Consider the following 17,442-nt stretch of genomic DNA (forward strand, 5'->3'; position numbering starts at 1 on the left):
GGGTGCAGTGGTAATTTTTTAGGTGCCAGAGCTCACGAAAATCAGTGACAAAGGAGGTACTGGAGTCATACCATGAGGTGCCCCATGAGGTGCCAGAGTTAACTCTGCTGAGCTCCAGCAGCACTGCGCCCTGCCAATATCGAACTCATTCTTCTTCTTTGGCTTGGCTTCGCGGACGAAGATTTATGGAGGGGGTAAATGTCCACGTCAGCTGCAGGCTCGTTTGTGGCTGACAAGTCTGATGCGGGACAGGCTGACACGGTTGCAGCGGTTGCAGGGGAAAATTGGTTGGTTGGGGTTGGGTGTTGGGTTTTTCCTCCTTTACCTTTTGTCAGTGAGGTGGGCTTTGCGGTCTTCTTCAAAGGAGGTTGCTGCCTGCCAAACTGTGAGGCGCCAAGATGCTCGGTTTGAGGCGATATCAGCCCACTGGCGGTGGTCAATGTGGCAGGCACCAAGAGATTTCTTTAGGAAGTCCTTGTACCTTTTCTTTGGTGCACCTCTGTCACGGTGGCCAGTGGAGAGCTCGCCATATAACACAATCTTGGGAAGGCGATGGTCCTCCATTCTGGAGACGTGACCCACCCAGCGCAGCTGGATCTTCAGCAGCGTGGACTCGATGCTGTCGACCTCTGCCATCTTGAGTTCTTCAACTTTAGGGATGAAAGCGCTCCAATGAATGTTGAGGATGGAGCGGAGACAACGCTGGTGGAAGCGTTCTAGGAGCTGTAGGTGATGCCGGTAGAGGACCCATGATTCGGAGCCGAACAGGAGTGTGAGTATGACAACGGCTCTGTATACGCTTATCTTTGTGAGGTTTTTCAGTTGGTTGTTTTTCCAGACTCTTTTGTGTAGTCTTCCAAAGGCACTATTTCCCTTGGCGAGTCTGTTGTCTATCTCATTGTCGATCCTTGCATCTGATGAAATGGTGCAGCCGAGATAGGTAAACTGGTTGACCGTTTTGAGTTTTGTGTGCCCGACGGAGATGTGGGGGGCTGGTAGTCATGGTGGGGAGCTGGCTGATGGAGGACCTCAGTTTTCTTCAGGCTGACTTCCAGGCCAAACATTTTGGCAGTTTCCGCAAAACAGGACGTCAAGCGCTGAAGAGCTGGCTCTGAATGGGCAACTAAAGCGGCATCGTCTGCAAAGAGTAGTTCACGGACAGGTTTCTCTTGTGTCTTGGTGTGAGCTTGCAGGCGCCTCAGATTGAAGAGATTGCCATCCGTGCGGTACCGGATGTAAACAGCGTCTTCATTGTTGAGGTCTTTCATGGCTTGGTTCAGCATCATGCTGAGGAAGATTGAAAAGAGGGTTGGTGCGAGAACACAGCCTTGCTTCACGCCATTGTTAATGGAGAAGGGTTCAGAGAGCTCATTGCTGTATCTGACCCGACCTTGTTGGTTTTCGTGCAGTTGGATAACCATGTTGAGGAACTTTGGGGGGCATCCGATGCGCTCTAGTATTTGCCAAAGCCCTTTCCTCCTCACGGTGTCGAAGGCTTTGGTGAGGTCAACAAAGGTGATATAGAGTCCTTTGTTTTGTTCTCTGCACTTTTCTTGGAGCTGTCTGACGGCAAAGACCATGTCAGTAGTTCCTCTGTTTGCGCGAAAGCCGCACTGTGATTCTGGGAGAATATTCTCGGCGACACTAGGTATTATTCTATTTAGGAGAATCCTAGCGAAGATTTTGCCTGCAATGGAGAGCAGCGTGATTCCCCTGTAGTTTGAGCAGTCTGATTTCTCGCCTTTGTTTTTGTACAGGGTGATGATGGTGGCATCACGAAGGTCCTGAGGCAGTTTTCCTTGGTCCCAACAAAGCTTGAAAAACTCATGCAGTTTGACATGCAGAGTTTTGCCGCCAGCCTTCCAGACCTCTGGGGGGGGATTCCATCCATACCTGCTGCTTTGCCACTTTTCAGTTGTTCGATTGCCTTATATGTCTCATCCTGGGTGAGGACCTCATCCAGCTCTAGCCTTAGGGGCTGTTGAGGGAGCTGGAGCAGGGCGGAATCTTGGACTGAGCGGTTGGCACTGAAAAGAGATTGGAAGTGTTCTGACCATCGGTTGAGGATGGAGATCTTGTCGCTGAGGAGGACTTTGCCGTCTGAGCTGCGCAGCGGGCTTTGGACTTGGGGTGAGGGGCCGTACACAGCCTTTAGAGCCTCGTAGAAACCCCTGAAGTCACCAATGTCCGCGCTGAGCTGGGTTCGCTTGGCGAGGCTAGTCCACCACTCATTTTGGATCTCCTGGAGTTTGCGCTGAAGATGGCTGCATGCGCGACGGAAGGCTTGTTTCTTCTCTGGACAGGACGGCTTTGTAAGGTGAGCCTGGTGGTTAGCTCGCTTCTTTGCTAGCAGCTCCTGGATTTCCTGGCTGTTTTCGTCGAACCAGTCCTTGTTTTTCCTGGAGGAGAAGCCCAGTACCTCTTCAGTGGATTGCAGTATGGTAGTCTTCAGCTGATCCCAGAGGGTTTCAGGGGACGGGTCCGTGAGGCAGATTGCATCGTCGAGCTTTGCTTTGAGGTTTGCCTGGAAGTTTCCTCTCACTTCGTCTGACTGCAGGTTTCCAACATTGAACCTCTTTCTGGGGGCTTTACTGTTCCTGGGCTTTGGCTTGAAGTGAAGGTTGAGCTTGCAGCCAACAAGCCGGTGGTCAGTGTGGCATTCCGCGCTGCGCATGACCCTGGTGTGGAGCACATCTCATTTGTCACGAACTCATTACTATACATTCAATTGGCAATTGGTTATTATTTCAATGCAAATGCTCTAACCTGCCACGAACACCCCATTTGTTGTCAAACAGGCTCAGACATGGTGATGCTGTTGACATTCACTAACCAAAATTATATGCACAAATTCCCGCAGGTACCAGATGTAATGATACATTTAATTATAATTGTCCATAAGTAATGAAAAAACAAGAATCAAAATAGGAGAGGGATTGTTAAAAAGAAGTAATGATTTTTTTTCAGTGAAGAGGCAGACAGTGCCGCAGCTGGTGGAACTACTACCTCACAGCACCAGAGGCCTGGCTTCAATCCTGATCTCTGGTGCTGTCTGTGTGGAATTTGCATGTTCTCCCCGTGATGACATAACTTTCCTCCTGGTGCTCCACTTTCCTCCCACATCTCAAAGACGTACAGGCTGCCACTGTAAATTGCTCCTGGTGTGTGGTGAATGGAAGACTGTTGAGTGACCGTTAAAGCACATTAGCTCCTGACTGGGCGGCAACATGGATCTTTTCCAATTCGCCTACAGGAGCAAAAGTTCTACAGTAGATGCCTTCTCACTAACTCTACACAAACCCCTGGGACACCAGGACAGCAAAGATGCATATATCAGAATGTTCTTTATTGATTACAGTTCGGCATTTAACACCATCATCCCCTCAAAATTGATCAGCAAGACCTGGAGTAATTGGATCATGGATTTTCTTACCTCCAGACCATAATCAGTGAGGACTGGTAAGAAGATTTTCTCCACAAATCTCCATCAATACTAGAGCACCACCAGCCTCTGACTCACTGGAGTTCCTGACGCCACAACCGCTGACCCAAACACTGCCCCTGGCCACTGACCCAACTGAGCTTCCGACACCACGGCTGCTTACTCCAACCAGGATCCCAATCACCTACTCACCAGAGCTCCTGATGCTTTGTCCATTGACTCCAGCGCTGACCCCATCCACCTACCTGCAGGAAGTCCCAACCTTGATGCCTCCGACTCCCACCAGAGCCCTAGCCACCATTGGGCCAGAGCTTCCCATGCTGACTCCAAACACATGGCTCCAGACATAGTCTCCTACTATAGTCCTGATCGCACTGCTGGATCCTACGCACTCATCCCCCTTACTAATACTTACCCTTCCCTATCTCACTGCATCTCTCCCTACTCCACCCACCCCCCTCACCCTCTCTTACCTCCTCATCTCCACATACCCCCTCACCATCAGACCTCATCTCCCCCTCTCTCTAGTTACCCCCTACAGTCCTTTCCCCTTAACCTGCACCCCCTGACCTTCCAAACCTCCTCCCTCCCTTGCCAAACCTCCACTTCCTATCGCCACCCTCTGATCTCCCCAACCTTCCTAATCCTCCCAACAACCTCCTCAACATTGATTCCCACTCTGACCCCTGCTTGGTCTTCACTATCCCCTTTGACCTTCTCCTGTCTGAGATAGAATGCTTGGTCCTCAGCAGAGGCCTCACCCTCATCGTACTCTGCCCACACCTTAATGAGTTCTGCACACACCACGATGCCAAACTTCTTCTGTCACCTCCGGACTCACTTCCATGACTGTGACTCTCCACCCCCACCCCTTCTCCTGCTTTGCCACCTTCCTCCTCCTGGACACCTTATCTTGGCCAGCTGCCGGCCCTGGACCTTTTTATATCCAACTACTACTGAGACATCAACCACCTCAACTTCACCAATCCCCTTTTGTATTCTAATCTTACTTCCTCCAAACACTCTGCCTTCCACACTCTCCGCAATAATCCTAACCTTACCATCAAATCTGCAGGTAAGGGTGGTGCTGTTGTGGTTTGGCACACTGACCTCTACCTTGCTGAGGCCAGACGACAGTTCTCAGATACCTCTTCTTATCTACCCCTCCCACAGGACCCCACCACGGCACATCAAACTATTGTCTCCACCTCTGGTCACCTCCCTCCCATGGCCACCAACCTCATTGTCCCTCAGCCCTGCACTGCTCATTTCTACCTCCTATCCAAGATACACAAACACAATCATCTTGGTAGACTCATTGTTTCTGTCTGCTCCTGTCCCACTGAACTAGTTTCATCTTACCTTGACTCTATCTTTTCTCCCCTGGTCCAATCCATCCCCACCTACATCCATGACACCTCACATGCCCTCCATCTTTTCAATGACCAGATTCCCTGAACTGGACCGCCTCATCTTCATAATGGATGTCCAATCCCTTTATACTTCCATCCCCATACAGAAGATTCTGAAAGCACTTCACTTCTTTCTGGACCAGAGACCTGAACAGTTACCTTCTACCACCTCCCTCCTCCACCTGGCAGAACTTGTCCTCAACTTAAATAACTTCTCCTTCAACTTGTCTCACTTTCTCCAAATCAAAGGAGTAACCATGGGTACCCACATGAGTCCCAGTTACACCTGTCTGTTTGTGGGCCTTGAGGAGCAATCCATATTGAAAGCCTACACTGTCAAGAACTCCCCCCCCCCCCCCAACTCTTCCTCTGACAATATCAATGACTACATCGGGGCTGCCTCATGCACCCACGATGAGCTTGTCAACTTCATCCATTTCACAGATAACTTCCACCCCCAATCTCAAACTCACCTGGTCCATCTCCAAATAACACTCTCCACTTCCTGGATCTCTCTGTCTCCATTTTGGGAGATATGCTTTCCAAGGACATATATTACAAACCCACTAACTCCCACAACTACCTGGACTACACTTCCTCAGTCTCCTGCAAGGAATTCCCCCTCCCCCACCCCCCCCCCCCCGACCTTCTCTTAATTTATCCATTTCCGGCACATCTGTTCCCAAGATGAGGTCTTCCAGTCCAGATCTCTGCCTTTTTCCACAAATGTGGCTTTCCCTCCACCACCATCACCTCAGCCCTCACCTGCATCTCCTCCATTTCCCGCTCATCTACCTGACCCGTCTGACCCCAGACGTAACAAGCATAGAATCCCCCGCCCTCTCATCCTCACCTACCACCTACCAGCCTCTGCATCCAACACATGATCCTCTGGAATTTTCCGGCATTTACAACAGGATCCCACACCAGGACACATCTTCCCCTATCCTCCACTCGCTGCCTTACGTAGGGACCGCTTCTTCTGTGGCTCCCTCAAGTCCACCAATCACACCACCCCCCCCCCCCCGCACAGCAGGTGCAACATGCCCCCATACATCCTCCTTCACCTCAGTCCAGGGCACCAAACAGGCCTTTCAAGTGAAGCAAAACTTCACTTGTGAATCTGCAGGACTGATTTACTGCATCCAGTGCTCCCTTTGTGGCCTTCTCTGCACTGGAAAGACAGGGCGCAGAATGGGAGATTGTTTCATTGAGCACCAGTGACAGAGACCTCCCAGTAGCCAACTATTTCAGTTCTGTGTCACACTCCCACACTCGCATGTCAGTCCATGGCCTTGTGTACTATCCCACCAAGACCACCGGCATATTGGAGGAATAACACCTGATTTTCTGTCTGGGCACTTTCCAGCCAGATGATATTAACATCGACTTTTCTGGTCTCTGCTACCTGCTCTCCTCTTCCCCCTTCCTCCTTCCCTTCCCCTTTCCAGTTCTCCTCTCTCCCTTCACCTATCCCCCCCTTCTCCCCTTAATCTCTGCTGTCCCCTCCCTCCCTTCTCCACCTATCACCTCCTGCCTTGTGACAACCCCCCTCCACCCCTACTCTTTTGTTCGGACGTCTGCCGACATCTTCCCATACTTAATGAAGGGCTCAAGCTTGAAATGTCAGTTATGTATTTTTACCTTTGTTATATAAAGGACACTGTTTGACCTGCTGAGTTTCTCCAGCTTTTTATTTTTATTTCAACTATGGTGTCTACAGATTTTTGGTTTTACTTCTGTGTACTTAGCCTCCTGCTCTACTCACTTTACATCTATGACTTGTGGCTCTGTCCAACAATAAAACCATTTACAAATTTGCTGACAATAGCACGGTAGTAAGTTGTGTAAAAAGGGGCAAGAATCAGCAAACAGGAGGGAGATTGAAAACTTGGTTGAATGGTGCACCAACAACAACCTCGCACTCAATGTCACCAAAACCGAGGAGCTGATTGTTGACTTCATGAAGGGAAAACCAGAGGTGTACGATCCAGTGAGGTGGAGAGGGTGAGCAAATTTAAGTTCTTGGGAATCACTAATTTGAGGATCATCATGAAGGCGTCTACTTTCTCAGGAGTTTTTGAGATTGGGAATGACATCGGAAACCCTGGCAAATTTCTACAAACGTATGGTGGAAAATATGCTGACCAGCTGCATCACAGTCTAGTATGGGCCTGAGTTATGCCATGTAACCCTGAATGTAAAAGCAATGCAAAAGGTAGTGATGCAGCCCAGGACATCACAGGCAAAACCCTCCCCACCATAGAGAACATCCACAGGGAACGCTGCTGTCAGAGAGCAGCAGCAATCATCAAGAATCTACTCCTCCCAGCTATCAGCAGGAAAGAGGTAGAGGTGCATCAAAACTTGCACCACCAGGTTTAGGAATACCACCATCAGTCTCCTCAACCACAAACTCAATCAGGGACTTACTTAATGACTCTTACATTTGCACCTTTTTTTTCATCTCTGTATTGCAGTTTGTTTACATGTGTACGTTGTGTTCAGTTTTTTTTGCACTACAAATAAGTGGTAATTCTATTTTGTCTGCAGGAAAAAGAATCTCAGAGTTGTATGTGATGTCATGTATGTACTCTGACAATAAATCTGAAATCTGAAAAAAATTGAGAATGTAGCATTAATGGAAGATTAGTATAAATGGGTAGTTTATGGTTGTTGAAACTCAACAGGCTGAAGGCCTTGTTTCCATGCTCTCTATGACTGTAAAACAAATGATTTGCAGAAAATGTATTGATGTTGATTTATTGATTGAGATCTTGAGTGTAATCTAATTATTCACTGCTTTTAAAAAAGTCAATAAACTGCTAGAAGAACTCAGCAGGTCTCTCAGTATCCCGAAGTGGTAAAGATGTATAACCAACTCCAGCACTTTTGTGTTTTACTACAATCACAGCATCCGCAGACTTTTATGTTTTTATTTAGAAAAAGATTTGCCTTTTTCCACCTTGGAACATCAAAATATGTTGTATGGCTATAGTGTTGGAAACACCTGAAATGTCTACTTAAAAGGAAGGCAGGAAACCTGCAGAGCAACACAAAAGCTGCAGATTCTGGAATAACATGGCAGTCCAGTGATGTGCAGCAGGTGCTAAGATCCTAGAATCTGCTGATGAACTTCATTGTTCTAAGTTTTATTTAAGAACTAAGCATCAGATAAAAACTGAAAAATGTCTGCTGCTCTTTTCTGGTTATACTTAAGATTCTTGCATCCATCCAGGAGGAATGTTTTTGCCCCTGGCTTAACAACTCATTCTGAAGCTGATGATGCAACATTAATACAGTGCTGTGCTGGAGAGGCAGCAGTGCTTACATCCTCAGGTGCCTGCACTTTGCCAAAAACCTATGACAAGAACCAAAGTGTTATCACTGAGGTTCACTTGATCCAGGATCACAACATTATTGTTTGCTATCTGGACCATCTTCACTTTGCAGGGCCAATAGATAAGATGCCTCATCTTTCTCCAAATTATCATTCACATATGCTATTATGACTGTCCTGCCTAGAGAACTCCATTCTCTCATATTTCACAATTGTTTCATCACCTTCTCAAGCAGCATCATAAACTCATAAAGGAAAACTGTTTTGATCCTTTGAGCTGGGGAATGGACTTCAAATACACAGGCATTGGCTTTCACATGATAAAAATGTTATTAAAATGTCCTGAGTATTAATAGGAAAGAATTATGATCTACTAACCACCAATTCCATAATTTTGTACAAAGATATATAATGTATCTTTGACTTCTATACTGTATGCTCAGGTACTGTAGAGACACAAGAAACTGCAGATGCCGGAATCTGGAGCAAATAAAATCTGGATGAACTCAGCAGGTCAAGAAGCACAAGGAGTTGTAACTCTACATCAGGACTGAAACTGTGGATGTAAGATAGCCAGTGTAAAGAGGTGAGAGGGGTGAGACAGAGAGGTGGGAACATGTGAAATGGGATAACAGGCAGGGAGCTAGTTTGGGAAAAGGGAGGAATAGTTTAGAGACAGAAGCTAATGAGTTTTGATCTCCCCTGGCCTACCCTTCTTATCCCCTTGCTCATTTGATTCCATTGCCCACCATCCTTCCCTCAATATCACATTCCAGCCTCTGACCCTTCTCCTTTTCACTCCACCTGGCCCCATCTGCCCATATATTTGTTCTTTGTATCTGTTTCCACCTATCACCCACCAGCCTCTATCTATAAATTACCCCCTCCCCACTTGGCTCTGTGTGCTCATCAATCCCAACTCATCTGATTCCAACTATCACCCACCAACCCCTGTCTCACCCCTTCCTCTCACCTCTTTATACTCTCCACCCTCTTCATCCTGATGCAAATTTGTCAACAATCCCTTTGCCTCCACAAATGCTGTTTGACTTCGTCCAGCAGTTTAGTTTTTGCTGTTGCACAAGCATCCCTTGTCACTTGACCTGGGAAAGCATGACTGTTCTAGTTCATTTTTTTAATGGGTGTGTATGTAAGCTTGGTGTTGATTAGACAGTGTATTTCACATTGTAAATAATATTTTACATCATTGGGCTGGATCAATATCACGCTCAAATTTTCGGGACATACAAGTTACCTGTAAAACTGATTAAAGTAGGTTTTTGCAGAACGCAACTTGAGTCAGATGTTTTGCTTGTAGCTCTGTCCTTAAGGCGCTACATTGGTGACCCTGATGGCTCAGATGTCTCTGAACCCTTCACAACAGCAGATGAACCAGCTCTGAGTGCTGTTGCCATTAAGATGCTAGAGTTCTGGTCACACAGACGACGCGCGCAGTTCATCCAAGCGAAGGCACAGTTCCATCTCTGCAATATTACCAGCGAAGCTACAAAGTTTTGGTACTTGTCATGTCGCTAAACAAAGAGTTGGCCACAAAAGTCAAAGTGTTCCAGAGCGACCCTCCAGCAGAAGATCAGTATGTGGCATTCAAGACTGACCTCCTACGAACTTGCTCTATGACCGAGCTGGAAAGGGGGACGCGGCTCCTCAACCTAGACGAACTCAGGGACAGGTCCCCCTCTAAGCTAATGACTGAAATGTTAGCGCTAGCCAACAGACAATACAAGTGCCTGATGTTCAAAACCGCCTTGTTACAACACCTCCCCTGTCTGATGTGGATTTTTCTGACTCTCATGTGGTAGCAGCTGAGGCAGACAGACTATACAGTGACTACCTCGCCCACCTCAGCAACCACTCACAACCCTAGACAGGCAGGGGGACCCAAAGGCCACCAACGAGATGGGTGGTGTTTCTACCACAGAAGGTGGGGCCAGAACATCCCCCATTGCATCCCACCATGTACCTACTTGGCCGACAACCAGGGAATGGCACTGTCAGCCGCCACTAATGGCTGCAGTGGTTGGCAAACACACGGGCCTCTTCTGTACCATCAAATGGATCTCTGGACGAAGATTTTTGGTCGACACAGGAGCCGAAAGCAGCATCCAGCCACCAAAAGCCTATAGCCAGCTACAGCACCAGGTCAGTCCATTTGCTAGTGGGAGTCTCAGCTTACTGGTGGGAATTTACTATTGCAGCCATACGCCAATCGATCCTAGGGGCAGATTTCCTGAGGGCCAATAACCTACTGGTTGATGTGAGCGGCAGCTAGTTAGTCCATGCCTCCACTTTCCAGACATGCCCACTCACGCCTAGTACGCGGCCAGCCCTGTGCATACAAACCCTAGCTACAGACAAATTTGCTAAAGTCCTAACTGAATTTCTCAAAATCCTCACAACGGATTTTCATTTGAAGACCCCGCCACACAACATCCAACATTAAGTGACAACCGAGGAACTACCCATCCACACCAAGGTGAGGAGACTTCCCCGACTGTCTACAACAGGCTAAAGATGAATTTAAAACCATGGAGGAGCTGGGCATCGTCAGGCAGTCCGACAGCCTCTGGTCACCTCCCCTACATATGATCCCTAAAGCAAGCAGGGGATTGGCATCAATGTGGCGACTACCGAAGGCTGAACAGTGTGACGGTACCAGATTGCTACCCGATACCACACATTCAGTATATCGCTGCAAACCTCATGGGAAATGGCTCTTTTCCAAAGCAGTCCTCGTGAAAGGCTACCACCAAATCCCCATACGCCCAGATGACGTGCTAAAAACAGCCATTATAACCCCATTCAGACTTTTTGAATTCCTGAGAATGCTGTTCAGTTTGAAAAATGCGGCACAAACTTTCTAATGCCTAATGGACGCAGTTTCCAGACACCTCTCCTTCATTTTCATCTACCTGGATGATATCCTAGTGGCCAGCACCTCAGACTCTTATTCAGGAAGCTCTGAGAATTCGGTCTTACCGTCAACTCGGCCAAGTGCGAACTTGGTAAGGACACTATTGAATTTCTCGGGCACAGAGTCACATCCACCAGAGCAGCCCAATTGCCAACTAATGTGGCAGCTGTCTGGAACTTCCCAAGGCCCTCCATCATCAAAAGTTTGCAAGAGTTCTTGGGCATTGTGAACTTCTACCACTATTTTGTTCCCACTACTGCCAAGATATTACGCCCACTTTTCCATCTCTTGATGGGCAAACAAAAGCTGTTGACTTGGATGCCTTAGGCAGAGACAGCATTCTGGGAAGATAAGAAGGCATTAGCTAAGGCAGCCGCGTTAGCACACCCACGCATTGGCCTATTGGCACTTACATCAGATGCTTCCAACACAGCAGTAGGAGCAGTCCTGGAACAGCAAATCAACGGCCCCCAGAACTTAAATACAGCGCCTTCGATCAGGAACTGTTGGCAGTTTATCTGGCCGTGAAACACTTCCGCCATTTCCTAGAGGGAGAGCAGTTTATTCCATTTACCGACCATAAACCCCTCACTTTTGCCCCATCAAAAATCTCGGATCCATGGACAGCGAGACAACAGCAACATCTGCCTTTCCTTTCAGATTCACCTCTTGTAGTGAGCGTCGAAAAAACCAGAGACTTGTTGATCCAAACCAAGGCTTTTATTAACTAAAAGACTGGAGCATATCACAAGTAGGTTGACCAGTCCAGAATGACCTGGTCTGGCTAGGAGCAATCCTTTAAGACCTGCCAGTAGGTGTGGCTACACTCTCAGCCAATCACAGTCATCCTACACTACAATCTGTACATATACACATTGGTGATAGAATCTGTACTATCACACCTCTGACATTCGACATGTGTCGGGGAAAGACAATGTCGTTGCAGACGCCATCTCCAGACCTGAGATCAGCTCCATCACTGGGGGCCTGGACTTGAAAGCATTGGCCACGGCCCAGCAGGAGGATGCGGAAGTGCAAGCTTCCCAGACCACCATAACAGGATTCCAGTTGCAAAAAATTGAAATGGGCCTAGAGAGAACTGCACTGCTCTGCAACATTTCCACAGGTAAAGCCCAGCCCACAGTACTAACACTGTGGCACAAAAGACTTTTTGACCAGGTACACGGGCTGTAGCACCCATCAATACAGACAAAAATCAAACTTATGACATCCAAGTTTGTCTGGCATGGATTAAAAAAACAAGTCTCCCAGTGGGCAAAGACCTGCCTGTCTTGTCAAACAGCCAAGATCCACAAACACACCAAGAGCCCGGTGCAGGACTTTCCCTCGACTACTCAGAGGTTCCAACACATTGATATCATTGGACCCCTGCCCATATCATGCGGCCACAGATACATCCTCACCATGGTCGATCGATTCACCCACTGGCTGGAAGTCACACCCATGGTCGCTATAACAACCAAAACTTGTGCCAGGACTTTCCTATCTACCTAGGTGGCAAGATTTGGGGTACCAGTGCATATTACCTCTGACAGAGATGCACAGTTTACTTTGGTACTGTGGGCGGCCTTGTCTCACCTCTGTGGCACCCAACTCCATTTCACCATGTCCTGCTGCCCGCAATCCAATGGACTAATGGACCGTTTTCACAGACACCTGAAACAGGCCCTGTGCACAACTCACAGGACTGCAGTGGGTGATGCTGGGGATATGGACCACTCCAAAAGAGGACTTGCAAGCTTCATCAGCTGAGCTGGTTTACAGCACGCCCCTGTTGGTGCCCACTGACATTCCACCATCACCCACCAGTACGAACTCCACAGCATCAGTGAGCTTCAGCGCTTGCGCCAGTGACTAGGGGCATTGGCCCCAATTCCAGCCACAAGACATGGCTCAGCACCCACGCACGTACTGGTGGACTTCGACTCAGCAGACTTTGTGTTGGTCCGCCACCTGATACAGGGAACACAGCTGCAGCATCCCTACATCAGTTCGTACAAAGTGCTAAAAAACAATGGATCCACCCTGCTCTCGGACATTGGGTCAAACATGAACTTTATACCAGAGACCAACTCAAAACCGCCCATGTGAACACAGAAGAGCCAGTGCTGCTTCCACCTCCGCATCACCATGGTCCACCCCCCCCCCAAAACAACCTAAGACTCAGACTATTGTACCAAGTGACAAATCTGGTGGGGGGGGGGGGAGTAGTGTAGCAGAAGCCGAGGGGTGGGACTTCATGTTCGAATCACCCCCGTGATTACTGCTGACCACACGTTCCGTGGGTCCGTGTTAAGATGGCGCTGGACCTCCTTCGTCTCAGGGACAGTCAGCAGACTGGGGAATGTATCAGGAACATTGCGACATCTCTTCCGGTTTAGGGATAACTGAACCGGAAGTAACATAAAAGTTGCCTGTAAAACTGATTAAAGCAGTTTTTTGCTGACCATAACTTGAGTCAGCCGTTTTGCTTGTAGCTCTGCCCTTAAGGTAATAATAAATTTGGGACTTCTGCACTATCCTGTAGCGAGTCCTACACTTGGTGGCATGAATGTTGGTTGCTCCTTTCATTGGCACTTCCCTGTGCAGTAACTATCAATGAATTTACTTTCATGAACTGAGTGTGCCTTATGAAATAAAGGTAGTGTGTGCGATGTTATATCACCTGCTCCTGTGATTGAGTGTTGACCACCTTCATGAGAATTTATTAGCTCTACCTCATTTACTGATATTTTATAGCAAAGTGCCATGGACACTAAAGGTGTAATGAGTTTATGACATTGATGCTTGTGAAGGTAGTAGGACCCCAAACAATTGTGAAATATTGGAGAATGGAGTTCTTTGGGTAGAGCAATGATAATAGCAGATATGAAGGATACGTTGACAAACTGGAGAAAGATGAGTTTTATCTATTAGCCCTGCAGAGTGAAGATACTCCAGATGTTGAGATCCTGGAGTAGGATGCCGAGTAAAGTATTGGGGTGATTTGTCAAGGGAGGAGAGCAATATTGTGGCTGCTAGAGCTGGGAATGAACGAGAGTATAGTGAGTCTATTGGTGTCACAAAATACAGACAGGGACATTGTATAAACTTTGTGAATGCAGAGCACTTGGGGATTTTCAAGGACAAGTTTGGCATATGCAGCCAGAAACAGAAGAAAGGACCATTATCAACAGGGTCACACTAAAGACATTGGCAAAATTACGTGGTTTCCAGATCCCTCTCCGTGAGATGCTGTGGAATGGTTTGGTTGTGAACTCAAGCAAAACTATCTGACATATTGAACTTTACATTTGAGGAAACATGCAGAATGTCTGTTGTATGAAGATGGAAAATATGAGACTTTTGCTCAGGCCACAGTCCCGAATGCAGAAAATAAACCCACTGATATGATAATGGCAGCATGGTTTTCTTTTTCATGCCAAGTAAATTTAGTAGGTAGCCAACAGATGACAAATGCAAATGCGAGGAAGCCTGCATGTTATTTGGATGTGAAAAAAGTAACAATTGACAATGAGAATAAGAGGAATAGAAGGAGGTAAAGGGGGAATGGGATAGGTTTGCCCAGAGATAACATGGACCTGATGATATGGATGGCCTCCTTCTATAACATTATGAGTTTATTTATTCAAATTCTGAAATCAACTTCCTTCTGCTCCAGAGATGAGTGTACCTTACAGAACAAGATGAAATGTTATAGTCAGTTAATCCATGCAATGGCCTAACAGCCTTGGTATTTCTTTATCCATTTTCAATTATTTTGTAGCAACATGGGAACAAATCAACTTTAAAAGCATGGGCAGACCATTCATTGTTTAAGACTAGTTTGAACTTTGAACAACCTAAATGTGCAACTAGTTTGTTCTGACTGTTGACTGAGGTTGCTCAACATTCACGAGTTGTTTTACTAGTTACTCTCCAGATTAGATATGGTTTGGAAGATTTTAAAATCACATGCAAAACTAATGACAGATATTTTTGCTCTCCCCAATTCATTTCAGAAAACTTGACTTCCCTGAATTATCATGACAGATGTATGTATGCATTAACTTCTGGTAGCTTGCCCTAAGTAGTAGTTAATACCTCTGGTAGCTTGCCCGAAGTAGTAGTTAATACCTCTGGTAGCTTGCCCGAAGTAGTAGTTAATACCTCAGGTAGCTTGCCCGAAGTAGTAGTTAATACCTCTGGTAGCTTGCCCTAAGTAGTAGTTAATACCTCTGGTAGCTTGCCCGAAGTAGTAGTTAATACCTCTGGTAGCTTGCCCTAAGTAGTAGTTAATACCTCTGGTAGCTTGCCCGAAGTAATAGTTAATACCTCTGGTAGGTTGCCCGAAGTAGTAGTTAATACCTCTGGTAGCTTGCCCGAAGTAGTAGTTAATACCTCAGGTAGCTTGCCCGAAGTAGTAGTTAATACCTCAGGTAGCTTGCCCGAAGTAGTAGTTAATACCTCAGGTAGCTTGCCCTAAGTAGTAGTTAATACCTCTGGTAGCTTGCTCGAGTAGTAGTTAATACCTCTGGAAGCTTGCCCGAAGTAGTAGTTAATACCTCTGGTAGCTTCTCGAAGTAGTAGTTAATACCTCTGGAAGCTTGCCCTAAGTAGTAGTTAATACCTCTGGTAGCTTGCCCGAAGTAGTAGTTAATACCTCTGGTAGCTTGCCCGAAGTAGTAGATAATACCTCTGGTAGCTTGCCCTAAGTAGTAGTTAATACCTCTGGTAACTTGCCCGAAGTAGTAGTTAATACCTCTGGTAGCTTGCCCGAAGTAGTAGTTAATACCTCTGGTAGCTTGCCCGAAGTAGTAGTTAATACCTCTGGTAGCTTGCCCGAAGTAGTAGTTAATACCTCAGGTAGCTTGCCCGAAGTAGTAGTTAATACCTCAGGTAGCTTGCCCTAAGTAGTAGTTAATACCTCTGGTAGCTTGCCCTAAGTAGTAGTTAATACCTCTGGTAGCTTGTCCTAAGTAGTAGTTAATACCTCTGGTAGCTTGCCCTAAGTAGTAGTTAATATCTCTGGTAGCTTGCCCTAAGTAGTAGTTAATACCTCTGGTAGCTTGCCCGAAGTAGTAGTTAATAACTCTGGTAGCTTGCCCTAAGTAGTAGTTAATACCTCTGGTAGCTTGCCCGAAGTTGTAGTTAATACCTCTGGTAGCTTGCCCGAAGTAGTAGTTAATACCTCTGGTAGCTTGCCCTAAGTAGTAGTTAATATCTCTGGTAGCTTGTCCTAAGTAGTAGTTAATACCTCTGGTAGCTTGCCCTAAGTAGTAGTTAATACCTCTGGTAGCTTGCCCTAAGTAGTAGTTAATATCTCTGGTAGCTTGTCCTAAGTAGTAGTTAATACCTCTGGTAGCTTGCCCTAAGTAGTAGTTAATATCTCTGGTAGCTTGCCCTAAGTAGTAGTTAATACCTCTGGTAGCTTGCCCGAAGTAGTAGTTAATACCTCTGGTAGCTTGCCCGAAGTAGTAGTTAATACCTCTGGTAGCTTGCCCGAAGTAGTAGTTAATACCTCTGGTAGCTTGCCCGAAGTAGTAGTTAATACCTCTGGTAGCTTGCCCGAAGTAGTAGTTAATATCTCTGGTAGCTTGCTCTAAGTAGTAGTTAATACCTCTGGTAGCTTGCCCTAAGTAGTAGTTAATAACTCTGGTATCTTGCCCTAAGTAGTAGTTAATACCTCCTGGTAGCTTGCCCTAAGTAGTAGTTAATACCTCTGGTAGCTTGCCCGAAGTAGTAGTTAATACCTCTGGTAGCTTGCCCGAAGTAGTAGTTAATACCTCTGGTAGCTTGCCCGAAGTAGTAGTTAATATCTCTGGTAGCTTGCCCTAAGTAGTAGTTCATAACAATGATAATGTTTATTGTCATATGCATTGTACATAGGCACCAAAATTCTTGCTTTGTTCATTTAGACTCTTGGCAATGAATTTCAGTAAGACACATGTCTATGATGGGAATCAATGATGACCCTGATCCGTTACTTAAAGGTAAATGTTTCATGATGGAGGAAGCCTGGACAACCTTACATTTCCTTATCTAGCGTTGTCAAACATTTAACCTTTCAGTTTTCTTATGATGCAGAAGGCCACTCATCTCATTTAATCTTTCCCAACTTACAGAAATCTCATTTCCCCATACTCCCTAGAGCTCCTTTTCCATTGGCAACCCAGTTATTTGGCTGTGGAATGTCCCAAGAGAGGAAGCCCTTGGTGCCATTTCCACTGGGCCACCCTTAACTGGGACACAACTCATCCCCGGAATTGGAAGTGTTTTACCTTCAACTGGTAATGGGTGACTTTTTCACTGGTTT

The 17,442-nt window shown here is 46.6% G+C and overlaps 1 protein-coding gene across 1 annotated transcript in view; it reads left to right on the forward strand.

Moving 5' to 3' along the window:
* Positions 1-17,442, forward strand: part of LOC138759307 (fructose-1,6-bisphosphatase isozyme 2-like) — a 79,780-nt gene that overhangs the window by 52,363 nt on the left and 9,975 nt on the right. The window lies entirely within an intron of this gene.

This window comes from Narcine bancroftii, chromosome 1 (assembly GCF_036971445.1).
Source record: "Narcine bancroftii isolate sNarBan1 chromosome 1, sNarBan1.hap1, whole genome shotgun sequence".
NCBI lineage: Eukaryota > Metazoa > Chordata > Chondrichthyes > Torpediniformes > Narcinidae > Narcine > Narcine bancroftii.